We start from the raw sequence: 22,289 nt of genomic DNA, 5'->3' as shown, positions 1-22,289 counted from the left end.
GTGTAAAGGGAGCTAGGCCTGGTGTAAGAATCTGCGATGGGCTTATTGAATGCTTCAGCAATCCTCCAAGCTGCAAAGCATTTAGCTTTGGAATGCGACTGTGCAAATACTGCAAGGCAGCATTACCTTAACTTATTGCAACAAAGAGGTTGCGTTGAGAAATCTTCTTTCGCTGTTTTGCTTTGCTCTGACTGAAAGACAGTGAAAAAGGGTGATGAAAAATTTAAATTCAAGTTACACCACCATCCTCTGCACAAATAAAATGTATTCCAGAAATGTAAGCTTAATTTTTGGAACTAGGAGCAGATTTGAAGAATCCTTGGTATATTGTCTGCAATTCCCCCCCACGAACTTGATGTCCAGATCTCATTGAACAATGTAATGTACTAACCCAGAATTTAAGACTAAATTTTCCCCTTTTTTTTAATATAAAAGACCTGTCATTCCAATCAAAAGGTTATTTATAATGGCAGAGGGGAGATGGAGAGCAGTGATCTCCATCACCAAGGGGGAAGCTGAGCATTCTAACAAGAACACCATTCTGAAAGAGCCAGTCCCTCCTGCACTGGTCTATAGAGTTTCCAGTGCATGAATATTCAGGAGTCAGTCTCAGACAAAATAGATGACACAATGATGAAAAATGATATGGTGGACAACCCTAGAGATAGTCTGAGAAATTCAGCGCACATAAATTTCTTCACACATGAAAATAGAAATATATCAAGTGAGAGTATGTCACAATTTTCTGCAGCAGAAGATTAAAGCCAGACCTGAATGCTAAGTGAGGAAGTAGGTATTTGTTAATGATACAAGGACCAATCTCATTAGGATGACTAAATTATTTACAGTGCAAAGAACTGTTCCTGTGGTTGGTATGCTGAGAACAAAGGAAAGAGATCATTTTAGATCACGTGTTAAGCTTCCAGCTCCTTTCCTTTTGTTGTCCCTAACAGAAAGCTTCAATTTCTTCCGTGTGGAGAGACTAATGAGTGGCTGCTCTCTATAAAGACCCTCAGATGTGAAGGACGAGGGCCTACAGCCTGCCTGTAAGAATGCAGCAGGTGTTGGGTTGTTAACTGTCCCAATACTTGGGATATGAACATTATATTCCAGGACACTGTTGTGACAAGGAGGAGCATCAGAGAGGCTGGAAATAATTAGTGAGGCTGAAATTCATTTACATAGCACTGTTTTGTGCAGTTGTGTCCCTCTGGAGAAGCCCAAAGTCACTGAGCATACATGGCCACTATATCACTGTTGTCAATGGGCAATTCAGAGCATTAATACAAAAACTGGCAAAGATGCAGCAACACATTCATTATTCATTTCCCGTGTATATGTGGGTTTCCTCTGGGTGCTCCGGTTTCCTCCCACAGTCCAAAGATGTGCAGGTGGATCACCCATGCTAAATTGCCCCTTAGTGACCCGAGATGTGCAGGTTAGATGGGTTAGCCATGGTAAACCTATGGTTAGGGGGATGGGTTGGGTGAGCATGAGTCTGGGTGGGTTGCTCTTCAGTGTTAGTAAGCCCATGGCCTCTGTTCTGGGCTACTTAAAGAGCCATTGAACAGTTTTAAAAAAATGTTTATAAGGGATTGTCGACATCACTGGCAAGGCTAGTATTTGTCACCCAAATCTAGTTAGCCTTGAATGGATTGGCTGTCATGGCCATTTCAGAGGGTAGTTAAGATTTAACCACATTGTTGTGATTTACATGTAGGCCAAATCATGTATGTACATGAGATTTCTTTCCCTGCAGGACACAAATGAAGTAGGGCCATAAGACCATAAGACATAGGAGTGGAAGTAAGGCCATTTGGCCCATTGAGTGCACTCTTACATTCAATCACACCACTTATCCACACTCTCCCCGTATCTCTTAATTCCTTGCGAGATTAAGAATTTATCAATCTCTTCCTTGAAGACATTTAATATCCCGGCCTCTACTGCGTTCCCTGGCAATGAATTCCATAGGCCCACCACTCTCTGGCTGAAGAAATGTTTCCTCATTTCCATTGTAAATTGACCCCCTCTAATTCTAAGGCTGTGCTCACGGGTCCTAGTATCCCCGCCTGATGGAAACAAATTCCCAGCATCCAACCTTTCTAAGCCATGCATTATCTTGTAAGTTTCTATTAGATCTCCTATCAACCTCCTAAACTGTAATGAATACAATCCCAGGATGCTCCGCCGTTCATCGTATGTTAGGCCTACCATTCCAGGGATCATCCGTGTGAATCTCCACTAGACACGCTCCAATGCCTGTATGTCCTTCCTGAGGTGTGGGTCCAAAACTGGACACAGTATTCTAAATGGAGCCTAACCAAAGCTTTATAAACTTTTAGTAGCACATCGCTGCTTTTACAGTCCAACCCTCCTGAGGTAAATGACACATTACATTTGCTTTCTTAAGCACGGACTCAACCTACAAGTCAACCTTTAGAGAATCCTGGACTAGCACTCCCAGATCCCTTTGTACTTTGGCTTGATGAATTTTCTCACTGTTTAGAAAATAGTCCATGCCTGTATTCTTTTTTCCAAAGTGGAAGACCTCACATTTGCACACATTGAATTTCATCAGCCATTTCTTGGACCACTCTCCTAAACTGTCTAAATCTTTCTGCAGCCTCCCCACCTCCTCAGAACTACCTGCCTGTCAGCTTAACTTCGTATTATCAGCAAACTTCGCCAGAATGCCCCCAGTTCCTTCATCCAGATCATTAATATATAAAGTGAACTACTTGAACTGCCATTCCGAAAAGGAACCTTTTATCCCAATCTCTGCCTTCTGTCAGACAGCCAATCCTCAATCCATGCCAGTAGCTCACCTCGAACACCATGGGCCCTCACTTTATTCAGCAGCCTCCTGTGAGGCACCTTAACAAAGGCGTTTTGGAAGTCTAGGTAGATAACATTCACTGGGTTCCCCTGGTCTAACCTACCTGTTATCTCTTCAAAGAATTCTAACAGGTTTGTCAGGCACGACCTCCCCTTACTAAATCCATGCTGACTTGTTCGAATCTGACCCTGCACTTCCAAGAATTTAGAAATCTCATCCTTAATGATGGATTCTAGAATTTTACCTTCAACGGAGGTTAGGCTAATAGGCCTATAATTTTCCATCTTTTGTCTTGATCATTTCTTTAACAAGGGGGATACAACAGCAATTTCCAATCATCTGGGACTTTCCCTGACTCCAGTGATTTTTGAAAGATTACAACCAATGTCTCTGCTATTTCTTCAGCCACCTCCCTCTAGGATGTAGCCCATCCAGGCCACGGGATTTATCAATTTTTAGAACTTTTAGCTTTTCTAGCACTTTCTCTTCTGTAATATCTCAACTCTGCCCCTTGACTCTCCTTAATTGATGGGATATTACTCATGTCTTCCACTGTGAAGACTGACACAAAGTATTTATCAAGTTCTTCAGCTATTTCTTTATCTCCCATCACTAGCCTTCCTGCATCAATTTGGAGTGGCCCGATTTCTACTTTTGTCTCTTGTTTGTTTCTTATGTATTGCAAGAAACTTTTACTGTCATATAAGTAGTTGGGTTTTTATGTCAATTGACTTGTTTGATTAGAGATGTTAACTTTTACTTCCAGATTTTACTGAATTTAAATTTCATAATGGTTGGAGGTCAGTCTTCTCAGCTCTAGGTCATCACTGCAACCATTCCTCAGGATATTTAGAATCAAGCAATTCAGGCATGTTGTGAGGCATTTCCAACACAGGCAGGATTCAGATCCAGACCTTTTATTAAGACTTAGGGACACTACCTCTTGCCACAAGAGCCTCATAAGAGTTCTTCAGGCTGGTACACGTAATCAATCTGTTCAGAGATGTTGTGGCACACCTCTGGAGCAAGTGGGACTTGAATCCAGGTTTCCTGACTTAGATGTAGGGACACTACAACTGTGCCACAACATTCTTGATTCCTCAGCATAATGTCCTGGCCATCTTCAGCTGCTAAATCAATGACCTGAACTCTTTCCTAAGGTCAGAAATATGGATGTTCACTGATAATTGAACATGGTGTTCAGCACCATTTCCAACTCCTCAGATGCTGAATCAATCAGTGTACAAATGCACCAAGACCTGGACAATATCAAGGCCTGGACTGACAAGTGGAAATAACATCCATGCTATATAAATGCTAGACAATGACCAACAGAGAGTCTAATTCCCCAAAGCCTGTCCACATTCTACAAGGCACAAGTCAGAAGTGTGATGGAATATTCCCCACTTGCCTGGATGGGTGCAGATCCAACAACACTCAAGAAGCTTGGCACTATCAAAGACGTAACTGCCCACTTGATTGGCATCACATCCACAAACATCCACTCCCTCTACCACTGGTGCTCAGTAGCAGAAGTGCATACTATCTACAAGATACACTGCAGAGATTTACTAAATATCCTTAGAAAGCCACTTCCAAACATATGACCATTTCCATCTAGAAGGCCAAGGGCAGCAGATACATGGAAGCACCAGCACCTCAAGTTTCTAGCTCATGAAAGTGAAGGAACAACAATATGCTTCCAAATCAAGATGGTGTGTGGCTTGGAGGGCAACTTGCAGGCGGTGGTGTTCACATTAATCTCTGCCCTTCTCCTTCTAGATGGTAGAGGTCACTGGTTGTCCTGATTTGTTGTAGGAGCTTTGGTGACTTTCCGTTCAAATACTGCTGCTACTGTGCAGGATTGTGGAAGAAGTGAATATTGAAGATCATGGATAGAGAGCTAATTATGTGGGCTGCTTGGAATTGCATGGTGCCAGGCTTTTTGACTGTTGTTGGATTTGTACCCATCCAGGCAAGTAGTGAATATTCCAGCACACTCCTGACTTGTGCTTTGTAAATGGTGGACAGTCTTTGGGGAGTCAGGAGGTAAATTCACTACCATAAAATCACAAGCCTCTGACCTGTATTTATGTGGCTGGTCTATTTCCGTTTTGGTTAAAGGTAGCTGCCAGAGTGAGTGAGGGATTTACTGATGGTGATATCATTGAATGTCTGGGGCCAGTTGACAGAGAATTCAATACCATCCAGGACAGAGCAGCCTGTTTGACTCCATATCAACTAACTTCAGCATTCATTCTATCTACCACCATGCACAGTCACAGCTACATTTGCAGAAACTTTCTTTGACAGAACCTTCTAACCAGTGACATCTACTATCTGTAAGGACAAGGGCAGCAGATTTATTGACTGGCAGTATGAGAAGGCAGCTCACCACCACCTTCTCAAGGGCATTTAGAGATGGGTAAAAAATGCAAGTAATACACTCCCATGAGTGAATATAAAATTTGAAACGCTCGGTTGGAAACTAATTTAATAGTAACCTTCTAAAGAAAACCTGAAAAGTAATTGAAAAGGAGAAAATTGTAAGGCTTAGGGAAAGGGCAGATTTGGGCGGTTTTGGTGAGACTAATTGAAAAGTTCTTTTTAGGATATAATGGACGACGAGGACCCCTTTTGTGCTGTAAAATTGTCTGAACTCTGTGTGTGGGTGCCTGCAATGTGGGCACTGAGAGTATGACACATAAACTAAATTATCAGCCTCTTATAAGCACCCTTAAACCTGCTATAAACATACCAGCACACTTTGGGACAAGATAGTATTCCTTAACTAAAGAATATTGCACTGGAAACTGCAGTGTTGGTTTTAACAGTTATGTCTCTACAGAAATCCATTCCAAACGATCTCTCCATTCCTTGCAATTGGCTTTGAAAGATGGTCAACAACACACAAGAAAGCTTAAATGTGAAAGCTTAAATGACCACATTTATTTTCAAAAATAAAATTATGCAGAAGCAGAAAATGACAGGAAATTGATACAAAAAGCAAAAACAATTTGCTCTTGCTAAAAATCTGAACAAAAAGAAGAAAAAAAGACTAGCAAACTAATCCATTCCTTGAAGCAATTTCCTATTCTCTCTTTCTTACAGTCATGGCATTAGGTTCAATTCAATTGTAGGGTTCAGACATCATACATAGGGCAGGAAACCTGGAGCAGGTTTGTTAAGGTGATAAATTTGTGCGGCCTAAGGTTTTTGATGTGTTGGGATTCACTGGATTGGAATGGGCATTTACTAAGTTAACAACTTGGGCTAGATCATGTCCAATGGTTTGAATTTGAATTAAAGACGTTCATCATGTAAAAGTACAGAAGGAGGCCACTCAGTTTGTCATGTCTATACTGGCTAATCAATGAAGTAATTTACTTTTTACCACTCCCTGCCCTTCACTTCATAGCTTTGAAGATTCTTCCTTTTGAGATATCAATCCAAAATCCCTTTTTAATGCCTCAACTGAACTCTCTCCATCTACACGCTCATACAGTGCTTTCCTGGTCCCAACAACCCATTGTATTCCTCACATCATTGTTGCTTCTTTTAACAACTACTTTATCACCTTAATCTTTTCACCAATGAAACCTTTTTTCCCATGTCTCCTCTGTCCAGACCCTTCATTGCTCAAATCTCCTTTCAAACATTTCCTCTTAAGGACTTTGTCTTAGAGGAAGCAGAATAAAGTTTCAGTCAACGGATGTACAGAATGAGGGGATTGCTCTCTTGTGGAGGGCTCGAGTAGTTGACACCTATATTCTCTGAATTTTTAAATAAATGCGATGTGGTCTCACTGAAACTCAAATTCATAACTGACTTTATTGGGAGGTCAGTATCCCAGACCGGGAAGTCCGAAGGTGTCCGAATCATGGGAAAGAGGTCAAACACTTAGACCTAAGATGAGGAGAATTTCTTCACTGATAGGGTTGTTGGCCTTTGATATTCTCTCCTTCAGAGAGCAGTGGATGGTCCAGTTGGTGAGTACATAGAGATGGAAATCCATGCATTTCTGGATATCTAGGGAATTATCAGATAACGTGGATCAACCATAAAGGTATTAAATAATAAGGTGAAAGGGTCAAATGGACTACTTTTGCCCCACTTTATTACAGGCATAATTGAGATGACCAAAAGAGTGTTTGAAGAGAAACATTTTAAGCCGATTTTTAAGGTGGAGAGAGTCAGCAAAGCTCGTGTGAAATCCAGAGTTAAACCACATGATCGGAAGGGATTTGTAAATTGATATCCTTTAACCTACTTGTCTATGCCTCTCAAAGAGTAAGTGGAGAAATAAAGTTTCTATTTTCACAAACTCACATCTGTTGCTCATTCTCATTTTCAAATCATGTCTTACCTTCACCCAGAAAACATTCTGCTTTAGTTTATATTATGATGCAATGCTGCCAGCAGTCAGCTTGAACATATTTGAATATGATTGTCACAGCACTGATCACAGAAATCCAGCTAACCTGGATACCTCCATTCACTGAAAAGGTATATTTTCATTCACTGCAGAAACAGAGGACTACTAGGTGCAGAATAGACAGATTTGAATAGACAGTCTGAATCTATTCAGCAGCGAAACCAATCATTTTCATGGCTTCTGAGACAGCTTCAAATTCAGCAGTATTATTTATAGCAGACTGTAATTACATCACTTCCTGTTGTCCAACTGCCCTGCCCCCACTATCCTGTTCTCAGTCCTCCAGATATCAATCACTATCTTCCCATGCCTAAGGGAATGTCATTAGAATCCACCTTAAATTATTGAAATACCAATGAAACAATTTTTTCCCTCATTAGTGATATATTCTTAGGACTAACAATAAATAGAAGTGTTAAAAGACTAGAAATGCTTTTTTTTAATTGCCTTGTGATTTTTATTCAGGAATGTTCATAGCAGTGTTTGGGATATTAATCATGAGATTCCCAGTGGACTGATGATTCTGCTTTATTTTCAGCTGTCTCCATTCAGTGGTGGCTGTCTAAGCCAGAGTTTAGCCCCTCTAGATGTTTCTCTGGGCTGGCTTCACAGTGAAATAACTCCACAGAGGCTGGTATCCTGTCACCAATTCTCCTTTTATTTACAAATGAACAGACGTTGACTATAGTACTACCTCACAGAGTTAGGTACCAGAATGTCAGTATTTCTGACACTCCCCTTTTTATCTGTCAGCCAGGACAGGACCAGATTAAAGCCCTAATCAGGGAACTCATATTCTATGAGGCTCAACTAGCTGACCTCATAACAATCAATACAGACTGTTTATTTTTGAATATTCATTTGTGGAATGTGGCTGTTGCTGGCTGGCCAGAATCTTTGGCCCATCGCTGGTTGCTCTTGAGAAGGTGGTACTGAGTTGTCTTATTGAATCACTGCAGTCCACCTGCTGAAGGTTGACCCACAAAGCCATTAATGAGGGAATTCCAGGATTTTGACCCAGCGACAGTGAAGGAATGGTGATATATTTCCAAGTCAGGGTGGTGAGTGGCTTGGAGGGGAACTTGAAGGTGGTGGTGTTCCCATGTATCTGCTGCTCTTGTCCTTCTGGATGCAAGTGGTTGTGGGTTTATAAAGTGTTGTCTAAGGATCTTTGGTAAATTTCTGCAGTGCATCTTGTAGATAGTACACACTGCTGCTACCGAATGTCGGAGGTAGAGAGAATGGATGTTTGTGGATGTAGTTAAAAAGTGTGGTGCTGGAAAATCACAGCCAGCCAAGCAGGAAAGCTTCAAGCATAAGCTCTTCATCAGGAATGTATCAAGTGGACTGCATTGTACTGGATGATGTCAAGCTTCTTAAATGTTATTCATTTTTGAGCTACATTCATTCAGATGAGTGGGAAGTATTCCATCACACTCCTGTCTTACACCTTGTAAATGGCTTTGAGGAGTCAGAATACTGGCCGCAGTATTCCCAGCTGTGACCTGCTCTTGTAGCCACTGTGTTTATGTAGTGAGTCCAGTCGAGTTTCTGGTCAATGATATATCCTAGGATGTTGAAAACAGGAGATTCAGTGATGTAAACATCACTGAATGTCAAGTGGTGATGTTTGGATAGTCTCTTATTGATGATGGTCATAGCGTGACATTTGTGTGACATGAATGTTACTTGCCACTTGTCAGCCCAAGCCTCCATATTGTCCAGGTCTTGTTGCATTTGGACTGTTTCAGTATCTGAGGTGTCACAAATAGTGCTGAACATTGTGCAATCATCAGCGAACATCCCCACTTCTGAACTTGTGATGGAGGGAAGGCGATTGATGAAGCAGCAGAAGATGGTTTGGCCTCGGACACAAACCTGAGGAACACCTGTAGAGATGGCCTGGATCTAGGATGTCTAACCTCCAACAGCCGCAACCATCTTCCCATGTGCCAGGTATGATGCCAACCAGTGAAGAGTTTGCTCCCTGCTACCCATTGATTTCAGTTTTCTAGGGCTCCTTGATGACACCTTCCATCACTTGAGTGATGATTGAGAGGAAACTGATGGGGGAGGGGATAATTGGCCAGGTTTGATTTGTCCAGCTTTTTATGTATACCTGGGTAATTTTCCACATGGTGGTGTAGATACCAGTGTTGGCTAGGAGCAGCTTGGCTAGGAGAGTGGCAAGTCTGATTCCTCAAAGCCATTTACAACATTGCTGAAATGTTGTCAGGGCCCATTGCTTTTGCAATATCCAGTGCATTCAACCCTTGATATCATGTGGAGTGAATTGAATTGGCTGAAGACCGGAATCTGTAATGCTGGGAACCACTGCAAGAGGCCAAGATGGATCATCCACATGGCACTTCTGGATGAAGATAGCTGCAAAAACTTCAGCCTTATCTTTTAAGGATATAGAATATAGAACATAGAACAGTACAGCACGTATGGGTTCTTTGGCCCTCAATGTTGTGCCTACCTTTTATCCTGCTCTAAGATCAAACTAACCTACATATCTTTCATTTTACTATCATCCATGTGCCTCTCCAAGAGTGGCTTAAATGTCGCTCATGTTTCTGACTCTACTACCATTGCTGGCAGTGCATTCCATGCATTCACCACCCTCTATGTAAAGAACTGACTTCTGACATCTCCCTTAAACCTTCCTCCAATTATCTTAATATTGTATCCCCTCGTGATAGCCATTTCCACCCTGGGAAATAGCCTCTGGCTATCCACTCTGTCTATGCTTCTCATCATCTTGTACACCTTTATCAAGTCAATTCTCATCCTTCTTTACTCCAATGAGAAAAGCCCCAGCTCCCTCAACTTTCTTCATAACACATGCCCTCCAGTCAAGGCAGCATCCTGGTAAATCTCCTCCACGTTGTCTCAGCCTGCTCCTGCCCCACCGAACTCATCTCTGCATACCTCGACACTGTCCTGTCCCCTTAGTCCAAGAACTCCCCACCTACATTCGGGAGACCATCCACGCCCTCACCTCCTCCATGATTTTCGCTTCCCCGGCCCCCAACACCTTATCTTCACGATGGACATCCAGTCCCTATACACTTCCATTCCCCATCACGAAGGCCTCCAAGCCCTCCGCTTCTTCCTCTCCCGCCGACCCAACTAGTACCCTTCCACTGACACCCTCCTTCGACTGACTGAACTGGTCCTCACTCTTAACAACTTCTCCTTCCAATCCTCCCACTTCCTCCAAACCAATGGAGTAGTCATGGGCACCCACATGGGCCCCAGCTATGCCTGCCTCTTCGTCGGATAGTGAAACAGTCCATCTTCCACAGCTACACTGGCACCACCCCCCACCTTTTCCTCCGCTATATCGATGATTGTATTGGCGCTACCTCGTGCTCCCACGAGGAGGTTGAACAGTTCATCCACTTTACTAACACCTTCCACCCCGACCTCAAATTTACCTGGACCGTCTCAGACTCCTCCCTCCCCTTCCTAGACCTCTCCTTTTCTATCTCGGGCGGCCAACTCAACACAGACATTTACTACAAACCAACTGACTCCCACAGCTACCTAGATTACATCTCCTCCCACCCTGCCCCCTGTAAAAACGCCATCCCGTATTCCCAATTCCTTCGCTTCTGCCGCATCTGCTCCCAGGAGGACCAATTCCACTACCGAATAACCCAAATGGCCTCCTTCTTCAAAGACCGCAATTTCCCCTCTGACATGGTCGACGATGCTCTCCACCGCATCTCCTCCACTTCCCGCACCTCCGCCCTTGAACCCCACCCCTCCAATCGCCACCAGGACAGAACCCCACTGGTCCTCACCTTCCACCCCACCAACCTCCGGATACATCATTTCCGTCATTTCCGCCACCTCCAAACAGACCCCACCACCAGGGATATATTTCCCTCCCCACCCCGATCAGCGTTCCGGAGAGACCACTCCCTCCGCGACTCCCTCGTCAGGTCCACACCCCCACCAACCCAACCTCCACTCCCGGCACCTTCCCCAGCAACCGCAAGAAGTGCAAAACTTGCGCCCACACCTCCCCCCCTCACCTCCCTCCAAGGCCCCAATGGATCCTTCCATATCCGTCGCAAATTCACCTGCAACTCCACACACATCATTTACTGTATCCGTTGCATTTGATGTGGTCTCCTCTACATTGGGGAGACAGGCCACCTACTTGCGGAACGTTTCAGGGAACACCTCTGGGACACCTGCACCAGCCAACCCAACCGCCCCATGTCTGAACACTTTAACTCCCCCCTCCCACTCTGCCAAGGACACGCAGGTCCTTGGCCTCCTCCATCGCCAGACCCTGACCATACGACACCTGGAGGAAGAGCGCCTCATCTTCTGCCTAGGAACCCTCCAACCACACGGGGTGATTGTAGATTTCTCCAGATTCCTCATTTCCCCTCCCCCCACCTTATCTCAGTCCCAATCCCTGGATTCAGCACCGCCCTCTTGACCTGCAATCTTCTTCCCGACCTCTCCGCCCCCACCCCCTCTCTGGCCTATTACCCTCACCTCCTTCCACCTATTGTATTCCCAGTGCCCCTCCCACAAATTCCCTCACCCCTACCCTTTATCTCTGCCCGCTTGGCACACCAGCCTCATTCCTGAAGAAGGGCTTATGCCCGAAACGTCAATTCTCTTGCTCCTCAGATGCTGCCTGGCCTGCTGTGGTTTTCCAGCATATTTTTCAACTCTGGTCTCCAACATCTGCAGTCCTCACTTTCTCCTAAATCTCCTCTACACCCTCTCTTAAAGCTTCCACATCCTTCCTATAGTGACGTAACCAGAACTGAACACAATATTCCAAGTGTGGTCCAACCAGGCTTTATAGAGTTGCAGCATAACCTCACAGCTGTGGTGCCAGGTGGCCTAACCTCTTTGCATTGATGTGTTATCTCAACTCCTGCAAGATTTATTCTTTGCAGAGGGAATGAAGAAATATTTGCAGTTTGGTCATCTTGACTACTAGGGTATAGGGAAATAACAGCACACACTTACTGGCGAACAGAAATGGCTGCACACTGTGGTGATTCTTCTTAGGTTTGATTGCACTTACTGGCTGTGAGACTGCCTCACTCTGGCAGGTTGTTTGACCTGGTCAGGGATCACCCCTAACACTGCAAGTATTAAACAAGAAGCCAGTCTGCATATGACAGACACTTATAGGCTGATCAATATAGAAAGGCTTCACTCCAAACAGTGAAAGCTTTTTATGAAGCAACCAAGTACTAGAATAGGGAGGCATGCTGGCTCAGGGATTAGCACTGCTGCCTCACAGTGCCAGGGACCTGGGTTCAATTCCAGCCTTGGGTGACTGTCTGTGAGGAGTTTGCACATTCTCCTTGTGTCTGCTTGAGTTTCCTCCCACAATCCAAAGATGTGCAGGTTAGGTGAATTGGTTATGCTAAATTGCCCATAGTGTTCAGGGATGTGTGCGTTAGGTGCATTAGTCAGGGGTAAATGTCAAGTAATAAGGTAGGGGAATGGGTTTGGGTGGGATTCTCTTCAGAGAGTTGGTGTGGACTTGTTGGGATGAAGGGCCTGTTTCCACACTGGAGGGATTCTATGGAAGAAGTATATACTTCATTGAAGCTTGGAGGAAGCAGTCTATCTTGCCAATATGTCTGTGTGCATATGTACTGCATAATGTTGGGCTCGTGATCACATCTGTTTCCCATTTATCATGCCCAAACTTACACCAGTGAACTCTACTCCAGTGGCCTGGGCTACTCATCAGTAATTATGATACACAAAGGAAGGCAAAAGGGGTTCCAATCATGAAGGTAAGCAAAACCTGACTTCCAAAAAGATTGATAACTTGATAGTTAAATTTAAACCCATCATCCAGAAACTGAATTTTGTCTCCAGCCGAATTAAGTTCCCCACCAACCCTTCAAAATTCTCTGGGCAAAGTTGGAAAATCCTGCCCTAATGTTTAAATCTGTCAGCCTTCATCAGAATTGCAACTCCCTCCTTGACAGGTTAGAGGAATTTACATCTGATCTAGGCTGGTACTGGGCGAAATCCATATGCCAATTTGAAACTGTGAAATCTGTTTGACCCTAGTTACTAATTTTGTGGTCACTCACATTTATCAGAATCTTTAAGCTATTATCTATGCATTTTCTATTTCCTATTTTCTTCTCTTGATCACAGCTCCATTGCTAAGATTGGCTTTCTACTACTCCTCCAGTGGCGAATATTCATACATCAATCTATAGAGGTTTTAATTCATTCATTCTTGGGATGTGGGAGTCACTGATGAGATTTAACATTTATTATCCATTACTATTTGTCCTTGTGCTGATAAGGCTTACACCATTAGCTACAGATCTTTCTGAACAGAATGGTGATGATTGCCGATGACACCAAAATTAGTGGCATCGTAGACAGTGAAGAAGGGATTACAAAGGGATCTTAATCAAAGGGGTCAATGGGCTGGAGAATGGAAGATGGAGTTCAAATTAAATGAATGTGAGGTATTGCATCTTGGTACAACAAACAAGGGCAGGACTTATACAATTAATGAATGGGTCTTGGGTAGTGTCGTAGAATAGAGGAACTGAGGGGTTTGGGTACATAAGTCTTCGAAGTTTGTGAAATATATAGACAGGATGGTTAAAAAGGCATTTAGCACACGAGCCTTCGTTGCTCAGTCCTTCAAGAATAGGAATTGGGAAGTCACGTTGACAGGACATTGGTGCGGTCTCTTCTGCAGTACTGTATCTGGTTCTGATCTCCCTGTACAGGAAAGATATTAAACTAGAGAGGATTCAGAAGAAATTTACCAAGATGTTGCTGGGTATGGAAGATTTGAGTTATAAAAAAAGGCTGGATAGGCTGGAACATTTTTCACTGGAGCATAGGAGATTGAGAGGTGACCTTATAGAGGTTTATAAATTCATGAGGAGTATAGAGTTAATAGTAGGTGTCTTTTCCCTAAGATGGGGTATTTCAAGACTGGGGACATATTTTTAAGGTGAGAAGAGAGATTTAAAAAAGACATGAGGAGCAATGTTTTTACAAAGAGGGTGGCTCACATGTCAAATGAAGTGGTGAATTCAGGCACAGTTATAACGTTTAAAAGACACTTAGGTAAGTACATGAATGGATAAGGTTTGGAGGGATATGGGCTGGGACCAGGCCAGTAGGACTAGTTTAGTTTGGGATTATGCTCAGCATGGACTGGTCGGACAAAGGGTCTGTTTCCATGCTGTATGACTCTATAACTCTATTCATCATTAACTGCCCTTTCACTGCGTTATGTGACTGGGTTTGATTTTATTCATGAGTTGTATCATATACCTATCTTCCAATCACTACCTGCTGCCAGAGAAATAATGCTTTTGCAGGAGACTGCTAATAGCTACATCCATGAATTCTGTTTGTGCAGGTTGTAGACATGCTTTGTATGTAAAGTCTAGAAAGCTGTAAAATGGGCTTATGCCTAAAATGTTGATTCTCTTGCTCCTCGGAAGCTGCCTGACCTGCTGTGCTCTTCCAGCACTACACTCTCGATAGCTGAGATATTGGAGTCATTCCTCACCCCATTATTTCACATCCATTGTTTCCATCTATTACTTTATTGAGATGATCCAGCAAATCATCTCAGTTATGATCTCGCTCTGTATTTGTTATTATTTTCCTCTTCCCTCTTTCTGTTGTTATGAACCAGGACAGGCCCCTCAAAACATTTTTAAGCAGGTAGACCAGACTGTACCTTTGCTCTTTTTTTAGGTAAGTGTTATGTAGATATTTCCAGTGAATTACCTGGTCCGACTGCGAAGTTTTAAACAAACAGAATTTATTTTCAAAGTTACAGAATGAAGCAAAAAAGAACAGAAAATAGAATACCAGATAACTTATCCTACAAAAAATAAACCGACAGACAACCCCAACTTAATGATGTTGTTCTGAAAATACGTGTTCCAATAAACTCTAGCACAGAGAGTAAAAATGAAATAAACAGGGTTTACAGGCTTCAAGTTAGAGAAAGAGAGAGTGAGTGAGTGTATCTGGCTAGAGTTGACCCAGCGGCCTTTTTTCACATATGCTGCTGCTGCTGGACAAAATCAAAAACTCTAATCTAAACGAAAGCTAGCCACTTCACTTTGATTATACTTTTTTTTCGGACATAAAAGCCTTAGAGCGGAGGCATTATCTGTTGGGGGTAAACACAAATGGGCCCCAATAAACTTTTAAAACCTAGCCTAGTTGGAGTCTGGCCAATTATCACCTCTTTGGAAAAAAACAAGGGCACAGTAACCTTGTAAAAAGACCAGCATTGTGACACCTCCCCCATTAAAAAAAATGAACCATCAATATCTAAAGATAACTTCATTTCTCAAAACTCCAAAAAATAGTGGTTAGTACCCTAAAACATACACCTACATTCATTAACTATAAACATGCAAACATGCACAACTACTTTCGGATTCACTCTGTGGTTCTCCCACCACCAAACACCTCCATCTCTCATTTGAGTCTCTATGATGCATCGGCAATCACACTTTCTCGACATGCCACGTGCACAATTTTCAAATTGAATGGCTGTAACAACAGGCTCCATCTAAACAGTTTGGCATTGTTGTCCTTAAATTTCTCCACAAATTTCAATGGGTTATGATCAGAGTATGCGATTGTCTCAGGTGCATTGCTGGTAATATAAACACCGAAATGATACCGTGCCAACACCAAGCTCAAAGTCTCAATCTTAACTGTCGAATAGTTCTGCTGATGAGTGTTCAACTTCTATGGAGAAATACCCAATAGGTCTTTCTATCTTCTTGTTGTCTTCCTGCAGCTCGCATTGACAACCACCTTGAAAGGCTTTGTGTAATCAGGTGTGGCTAATACTGGGGCAGTGTCAAATGCCTTCTGACAGTCCGCTGTCCACTGAAACTTCTTGCTTTTTTTTTAGCAATTCAGTGAGTGGAAAGCCACACTGCTAAAATTCAGCACAAACTTTTGATAAAATCCATTCAATCCCAGGAACCATAGTACTGCTCTGTTTGTCAATGATATGGGTAATTCACCAATTACTTTAGTTTTCCCATCCCTGCGGCCATTTGTCCATGTCCAATAACATGGACCAAGAAGGTGACTTGGGCTTTGGCAAATTCACTTTTAGCTAGGTTGATCATCAAGTCTACCTTCCGAAGTTGAATAATAAATGTTGTAAATTTTTTTTTTTAAGATTACTTACACTGTGGAAACAGGCCCTTCAGCCCAACAAGTCCACACTGACCCTCCAAAGTGCAACCCACCCAGACCATTCCCCTACATTTACCCCTTCACCTAACACTATGGGCAATTTAGCATGGCCAATTCACCTAACCTGCACATTTGTTTTTGGACTGTGGGAGGAAACCGGAGCACCTGGAGGAAACCTACACAGACTTGAGGAGAAGGTGCAAACTCCACACAGACAGTTGCTTGGTTGCTTGAAGGGGGAATTGAACCCACTGTGCCACCGTGCCGCCCACATGTTCTTTCCACATGTAACTGAAAATCACTAGGTCATCAACGTAAACAACAGTTAGGTAATCTTACAATAATCTTACTGTTTAGTCTCCAAAATGTGGCCAGAGAGTTTTTCATACCAAATGGCATGACTTTAAACTGATACAGTCCATTTGGCAGTACGAAAGCCGAAATTGCCTTTGCTGTTTCTGACAAAGGTAACAGCCAGTAGCCTCTGAGCAAGCCCAACTTAGAAATGTAAGTATTCAACGCAGTCTTCCAACCGCGGAATTGGATATGCATCAGTCTTTGTAACTGCATTGACTTTGCAAAAGTTCACGCAATAACCTTTGGGTACCATCTTGCTTTGGCACCATTACTATAGGTGAGCTCTAGTCATTGTAACTCACTTCATGGATTACATCGTGTTGGAACCTGTGCCAACTTTAGAGGGTTATGCCTTTAAGAATGCTGCATAATCGGAACAGCATCTCCACATCTACATATGCACAATCAGGTTAGTACTTCCCAGTAATAACTCTTACAGGTCATTTTGATTTTTCTCAGGAAAGTAATTCAATAATTCATCCCAATTTTTGACAACCTCCTCATTGTCCAATTTAATTTGAGGAATGTCCAACTCAGAATCCTCTGAACTTGGTTCTTCCCTCTGTGTTGTAATCATTAACACTTTCTCCTCTTGCCTTCCTTCCCTGTCAGAATACCTTTTAAGCAAATTCACATGACACACTGCAACTTCTTCCTGACTAGAATCCCTATCAAGTACTTCACCTCACTGAATTTTCTTTTAATTTGATAAGATCCACTAAACCTTGCTTTAAGAGGTTCACCTATTACTGGAAGTAACATTAATATCTTATCTCCATAGCAAAATTGTGAATTTTTGATTTCTTGTTTGCTTCCTGTTTCATTGCATACTGCAATATTTTTAAAATGCTGTCTAGCCAACTCCCCAGTTCTCGCTAGTTGTTCTCTAAAATCTGACACATAGTCCAAGTGCGTGATCTCTCAATTCTGACTTACTAACCTCTCCTTAATCAATTTTAATGGTCCCCTCACTTCATGTCCAAAAACTAATTCAAATGCATCTCTGATCGCAAAAAACACAAATGGAATCCCTTTATCCCAATCATCTGGATAGTCCTGACTATAAGCCCTCAACACGGTCTTTAGTGTTTAATGCCACTTTTCTAGCACTCCTTGTGATTCTGGATGGTACACAGTGGATTTGAACAATCCCTAAGCTGTCCATAACTTCCTTGAATAGGTTGGATGTGAAGTTTGACCTTAACCAGACTGTGTTGGTAGTGCGTATCTAGTAAATAATTTGAGTAATTCCTGTTCAATCCTTTTAGTTGTGATATTGCTTATTGGGATGCCCTCTGGAAATCTAGTTCATTCATCCATTATTGTTAACAAATACTGATTCCCACTTTTTGTTTGCGATAGGGGACCTATGTAATCAATTAAGACTCTTGTAGAAGGTTCCTCAAATGCTGGAATAGGTCTGGCAAAATTCAACTACATCCTTGTGCAGTCCAGGCCAACAGAAATGTCTTTGTAATTTAGCCTGTTTTCCTCACACACCACTTGCAACACCTCCCTTCTATAACTCACTGGCAAGTCAATTTAATGAATTTCTTCCCATTTCTTATCTGCTTGAATATGTGATGGTCTCCATTTCGTCATTGAGACATCATTTTTCAGGTAATAACACTCATGGATACATTCAGATTCCTTTGTTGTATATGCCTTTTGATACAACTGCTTTAAATTTTCATCTTTCTGCTGTAACTCAATGATTTTTGCAGAGCCAAAGATCTTTGCACAATTACCTTTTTTGCTCCTGTTTTGTCTCAACTGTCTGATCAGTCTCTGCTAATACCACTTCAACTTCCTTATGTATACCCTTTGATCTCTCCTGTTTCAACTGCTGACTCTGTGACCTTGTTATGACACAATCAGGGAAGATTTGGGAGTAAAAATCCTGCATTGCTTCAGTTGCCTGAGTCTCCACTAGCTTTTCAACCACAGTAGGCGGCACGCCTACCATTGAATCAGCTCTGGAGCTGAGAGTCTGTTCAGTACTCATACCACAAATTCTCCACTCTTTTCTGGACACACTAGCCTCACTTTACATAAATGAGCACTTTTTGTCTCACCATGAATTCCCGTTACCAGTACCTTTTATGGCAATAATCCATCAGGTGTACATATCTCCTCACCCTTCAGCATCACAGACTGAGAAGACCCTGTGTCCCTTCATATTGTAACCTCTTTACCTCTACTCCTGGCCTATGTGAATAAACTTTACCTTTGCAGGTATATTTTCTAAGCAGATCCGGCACTTACTCCTTAACCAACCTCATATCAGCTTGTACACTCTGATAAAGCTTTCTAGCTTCCACTGTGCTTTCTGTTACCATTCCAACAAAACTCCCAGACCTGTCCTGTTTTCCTACATCTGGCTTTTTCCTAGCCCACCAATACTGTGATTTCATGAGGCCTACTTTATTGCAATGAAAACACTGGAGCTTTTTATCTTCTTTGTCCCCTTCAAGGATTTCCTTTTTACCCTGTGGTAAGCTATCCTTATGATCTTCACCGAGATCTATCTATCCCTTTCCATGTGAGGCTTTCTCTTTGCCCCAATTTCTATCCCTCATGGACTGAAATTGATTCTGGAAACCAGTGTTTTATGGACCAATTCATAATCATTAGCGACTTCAGCTGCTAACCTTGCTGTTTTAACTCTCTGCTCTTCCGCACGAGTTCACACTACGTCAGGGAGTGAATTTTTGAACTCCTCCAAAATAATTGTCTAAGACCATTGTAAATTTGCTCTATTTTTAAAGCTCTTATCCACCTAGCAAAATTACTTTGTTTGATTCTTTGAAATTCAAGAGGAGAAAGTGAGGTCTGCAGATGCTGGAGATCAGAGCTGAAAATGTGTTGCTGGAAAAGCGCAGCAGGTCAGGCAGCATCCAGGGAACAGGAGAATCAACGTTTCGGGCATAAGCCCTTCTTGAAGAAGGGCTTATGCCAGAAACGTCGATTCTCCTGTTCCCTGGATGCTGCCTGACCTGCTGCGCTTTTCCAGCAACACATTTTCAGCTCTTTGAAATTCAATACAGGTTTCACCAGGATCCTTCCTTAGATTCCTGAAACGTTGTCTCTCGGCTTCTGGTACAAGCTCATATGCATTTAAGATAGCTTTTTTCACCACCTCATACTCCCCAGATACCTCCTCTGATAGTGATACGAATATCTCATTGGCTCTACCTACACGTTTGGTTTGGATCAACAAAACCCACTTGGTCTCCTGCCACTGCACTTATTTAGCCACTTTTTCAAATGAGATGAAAAAGGCTTCCACATCCTTTTCATCAAATCTAGATAATGCTTGAACATACTTAAACAGTTTCTCACCAGGCTTTTGACTACCAGGAACTTGCTCATCCTTACTCTCTTTCTCACTAAGCCTACCTTCAACCTTCATCTCCATCCTTTTAAGCTGACTTTCCTTTCTAGCTGTCAGTTTCTGAAGTTCAAACCTTTTCTTTCTTTCTCTTCTGCTAAACATATCCCTTAACACAAAGAGTAAAAATGAAATAAACCAGGGCTTACTGTTCCTGGCTGGACGTGCCCTAGCAGCCTTTCTTTACGCACACTACTGCTGAACTGAATCAAAAACTCTAATCTAAACGAAGGCTAGCTACACAGCTAGCTGGCTGATCCCCTTTTATTATACCAGTTTCTTTTAAGACATGAAAGCTTTAGGCCAGAGGCATTATCTATTAGGGGTAAATAAAAAGGGCTGAAAAATGTGCTAGAAAAACACAGAAGGCCAGGCAGCATCCGAGCAGCAGGAGAATCGACGCTTCGGGCTTATGCTTCTCGGATGCTGCCTGGCCTGCTGTGTTTTTCCAGCACCACATTTTTCAACTCTGGTACTTCAGCATCTGCAGTCCTCACTTTCTCCTAAATAAAAAGGGCCCCAATAAACCTTTCAAACCCAGCCTAGTTGGAACCTAGCCAATTACTGCCCTTTGGAAAAAAACTCAAGGGCATAGTAACCTTGTAAAAAGGCCAGCATTGTGACATTATCCATCTCTTATTTTTCACTTCTGAAGTAGATTGTACACACGATAAGCCTGTCCTCTCCCCTGATGTTGTCAGAGCTGCGGGTTGAGTGTTTCCAGTGATTCCAATACCAGTGCCTTCAGGTTCCTGCTGTGATACAGGAATATTCAAACATCCAAGAGACCAAACCATGTAATGAGTTGGGGTGATGCTGATGGCAGTGGTAGTGGTAGCTGTGCAAATTCTCAGGGTTTAGCAATCTGGGAATTCTTGTATTGCAAGAATGCATTTATGTAAGTAAATCTGCAGTTAGCTCAGGCCCCTTGTTCATTGGTCTTTTGATTTTGAGCACAGACAATTTATCATTCTGGTAACCAATCAATTTGGAATCTTACTGGCATCAACAAGAGTCCCATGGTGATAATATAGTTAACGTTTCGTAAATCCCGACAGCACGGAATCAGGTCCATTAAATCCACAGCGACCCTCCGGACCCGCACCAACCCTCTGAACAGCATTCCAGTCAGACCCACCCCCCCCCATGCTTGTAACTCTGTATTTCCCATGGCTGACCCACCTCGCCTACACATCCCTGAATACTATGGGGCAATTTAGCATGGCCAATCTACTTAAGCTGCACATCTTTGGCCTGTGGGAAAGCATAGCACCCAGAAGAAACCCACGCAGACACAGGGAGAATGTGCAAACTGTCCAGTTGTCTGAGGGTGGAATTGAACCAGGGAGCCTGGCCCTGTGAGGCAGCAGTGCTAAACAGTGAGCCACAATGCCACCCTGACCCTGTTCCATTGGCACAGAATGTACTTGCTTTCCTCTTTCTTGACACGTTGTATTTGAGGCAGAGATTCAATACCACCCTGCAAAAAAAAAACTGTCAGCACGGAAATACAGCTCTGTGATCTCTCAGGGAGCCTTCACTAGAATATCCTCTCAGAAATGCGAAGCTTTCCTTTTTCAGATGAAAGAAGAGACTCTGAGACTGAAACTGCTCGGAAAGTCTATCCCTCTAGATGCCATGCTCATCGCTCTTTACCTCTGCAGGATTGAGTCCAGCTTTAAGTTTTAAAATTTAGGTGAAGGAACGAAAGCGATAGGACAAGACTACTGAACTACAAATGAACAAAAGAGGAGTCTCAACGTGACAAAACAAAGTTGATCATTCAAACTACACGAGAAAAAAATGTCATACCCACCCGCAAGACTCGATACCTTTGCTGTACCATTTTAATGTGGCAAACACAGCACTAATTTTCACACATCAAACTCCCACAAAGATTGTAAAAGGGCTAATATCGAAAATTGCCACTAATTTTCCTTCCGGCTGCACAGAAACGTCTAGAACCGGAAGTGAATGCTGTGATCGCGTGCGTGACCATCGAGCTTCTGGTAATATTCGTGTGGCACGCCTGAAGTAGGTAAAAG

At 42.8% G+C, this 22,289-nt stretch overlaps 1 long non-coding RNA gene across 2 annotated transcripts in view; it reads left to right on the top strand.

Annotated features, from left to right (window-relative positions):
• Window positions 1-22,289, top strand: part of LOC122539681 (uncharacterized) — a 46,875-nt gene that overhangs the window by 12,952 nt on the left and 11,634 nt on the right. The window contains exon 1 of one of the 2 annotated variants that reach the window (XR_006309151.2): window positions 21,778-22,278. The exons of the other annotated variant lie outside the window; for it this stretch is intronic. This is a non-coding gene — a long non-coding RNA (uncharacterized LOC122539681). Of the gene's footprint in view, window positions 1-21,777; window positions 22,279-22,289 lie in introns of those variants that run through there. 2 annotated transcript variants of the gene reach the window in all.

Source organism: Chiloscyllium plagiosum, unplaced genomic scaffold, assembly GCF_037043375.1.
Source record: "Chiloscyllium plagiosum isolate Xiang-an unplaced genomic scaffold, Cpla_swu_hap1 HiC_scaffold_32, whole genome shotgun sequence".
NCBI lineage: Eukaryota > Metazoa > Chordata > Chondrichthyes > Orectolobiformes > Hemiscylliidae > Chiloscyllium > Chiloscyllium plagiosum.
This window is presented reverse-complemented; position numbering and strand designations above follow the sequence as displayed.